Source organism: Homarus americanus, unplaced genomic scaffold, assembly GCF_018991925.1.
Source record: "Homarus americanus isolate GMGI-L3 unplaced genomic scaffold, GMGI_Hamer_2.0 scaffold43746, whole genome shotgun sequence".
NCBI lineage: Eukaryota > Metazoa > Arthropoda > Malacostraca > Decapoda > Nephropidae > Homarus > Homarus americanus.
In genome coordinates this window covers 355001-357500 of record NW_024715982.1, presented here as the reverse complement: position 1 = coordinate 357500, position 2500 = coordinate 355001, and the positions used below count along the sequence as shown (strand labels likewise).

General features: G+C 43.7%; 1 protein-coding gene across 1 annotated transcript in view; it reads right to left on the bottom strand.

Moving 5' to 3' along the window:
• Positions 1-2500, bottom strand: part of LOC121858014 (ankyrin repeat domain-containing protein 34A-like) — a 33354-nt gene that overhangs the window by 28769 nt on the left and 2085 nt on the right. The window lies entirely within an intron of this gene.

The following is a 2500-nucleotide window of genomic DNA, read 5'->3' as shown; positions in this document are numbered from 1 at the left end:
GTAGAGGAATAAAAGGTCGTGATTGGAGGAAAGTCAGTCATAATAAAATGCTCTTAAGATTGGAAAGTTGTGATTGGTTAAACGGAATAGTGGTAGATCTCGATTGGCTGACAAATGGAATGTCTGGGTCCTAATTTGTTGAGCAGAGATATACCAAGATCCTGATTAGTTCAACATAGCAGTGTCTGGGTTCCTGATTGGTTGAATAAAGAAGTACCTGGTGTCCTGAGTGGTTGAAAAGAAGAGTACCCTGGTCGTGATTGGCTACACAGTTGCTAGGAGGGAAGAGGAATGCAGTTCTAACGATAAAATCAATGGCTTAAACAGCGTCAACCACATGCATTATTCCCGTCGCTGCTGTGGGGCCACTTCACCTTCACCGCCACCTTTAGTCCCCCACCGTCACCTTCAGCCCCACCTTCAACCCGCCACCGTCACCTTCAGCCCCACTTTCAGCCCCCTGCACCTTTCAGCCCCCACCGCCACCTTTGGCCCCCCACCGTCACCTTCATTCACTTTCAGCCCCCTAGCCCCACCTTCAGCCCCCCACCGACACTATTAGGATGTATCTGCCATTGTCAAAAAGTATCGCTAACAGTTCATGGTTATTGTTAGCTTGAGGAGAGAATAGTGTTGTCGACTAGTGTGTCTGTACGAGTATTATGAGAGACATTATAAAACATCTATGCCAACTCAGTCTTCACACTCACCTCCTCACCAGTGTAATCAGTGTTACCATCAGAGGACATAAGTTATTCATAGCTCTGATAACACACAAGGTTGAGGTGCAGCGGTGAATCGTGTTGGCTATAGTGTTTCTTATCAAGTGCTGGACCGTTTTCTTCTTTCTTCTTCGGTGTCAAATTTAGTGTTGGTGTCCATTGAGAGTGAAACAGAGACAGACAGACAGACAGACAGACAGACAGACAGGACACCTACGCCTCTTCTCCTCACACAACCGGGGTCTGGACAGCCCCCCCCCGGACAAAAGCTTCCTGGACAAAACCCCCATCATTTAAAAGTGTAAAATAGGTTCGGTTATGTTAGGTTAGGTATTGCAGCTCCCAGAAATATGATGTATCGATTGTAATGAATATTTTAGTCTTCCCGGCCACCCTCTTCCTGTGAACTGTCCCACCACTTATTCTCAGTGTCCACCACCACTAACACCACCACCACCACTACCACCACTTCCACCACTAACACCACCACCACCACCACTACTACCACCACCACTACCACCGCCACCACCACTACCACCATACCACCACTAACACCACCACACCCAGTATATGAAGTGAATAGTATATGCTCTACGCTTTTTTATAAGTACAAGAACATTTTATAAGTAGGTGGAAGGGTACATACATACTTACGGCCTTTTTTATAAGTAAGTGTATGAATGAATTGTCCATGTATCAAGTGAGAAGTGTCTATACTTAAGTCTTACGCCTTTTTATAAGTAGAAGAACAGTTATAAGTAGATGTATTCATGGATTATCGATTTGGTAAGTAAATAAAGTGTACTTATCGACGCGTTTTCTTATAAGTAGTTTCTTCAGTAACGAATTTTACTCCCGCTGTTATATTATACAGTGAACAAAATATACTGACTCTTGTTGATAAGCAAAAAGGCCTTCCTTATTCTCGACCTGTCTACCCAGTGCCCACCCAGTGCCAGCCCAGTGCCCATCCAGTGCCTATCTTGTGCCTACCCAGTGCCTACCCAGTGCTCACTCGTTGATACGTTTACTAAGGTGTGACTAGGGGGAGGAGAGGAAAGGAGGGGAGGGGTTAGGTAGAGGCTAAGGGGTCATTATTTTGGACATTGATAAAAGGTAAATAGTGATTATTGCATTTCACTTGACACACACACACACACACACACACACACACACACACACACACACACACGGGTTCTAAAAAATCAGTTTCTTGTCACCTTGGGACTCGAAACTAACCCTCAGGAATAAGAAACAGCTTAGAGGTGAATGTCCGAAGAAATGTGGAATTGTATCATAATGTTGAATAATATACCGTGTCAGTGATGTGTGTGTGTGTGTGTGTGTGTGTGTGTGTGTGTGTGTGTGTGTGTGTGTGTGTGTGTGTGTGTGTTTGTGTGTGTGTCCAAGGCCCGGTAACACGCTATGTCTACATCAGATATTATTGTTTATACTGGTGATGTGTTTTGGGAGTGTTGGAAATACGAGGATCTGTTTTGTTTACTTGTTTGTTTGTTTATTTGTTTGTTTGTTTGTTTACTTGTTTGTTTGTTTACTTGTTTGTTTGTTTGTTTGCTTGTTTGATTGATTGTCTACTTGTTTGTTTGTTTCTTTCTTTGTTTACTTGTTTGTTTGTTTGTTTGTTTACGCCTCCACTGGAGTTCATTGAAGAGGTAGAATTTTTGGAGCGTCTTGACACCTGCCTCTAAATTCTGGTGTTGGAGGAAGGTAAGAGAGATGGAGGACACTGTTGGAGGTGTGTTGGAGATTCAGTACTC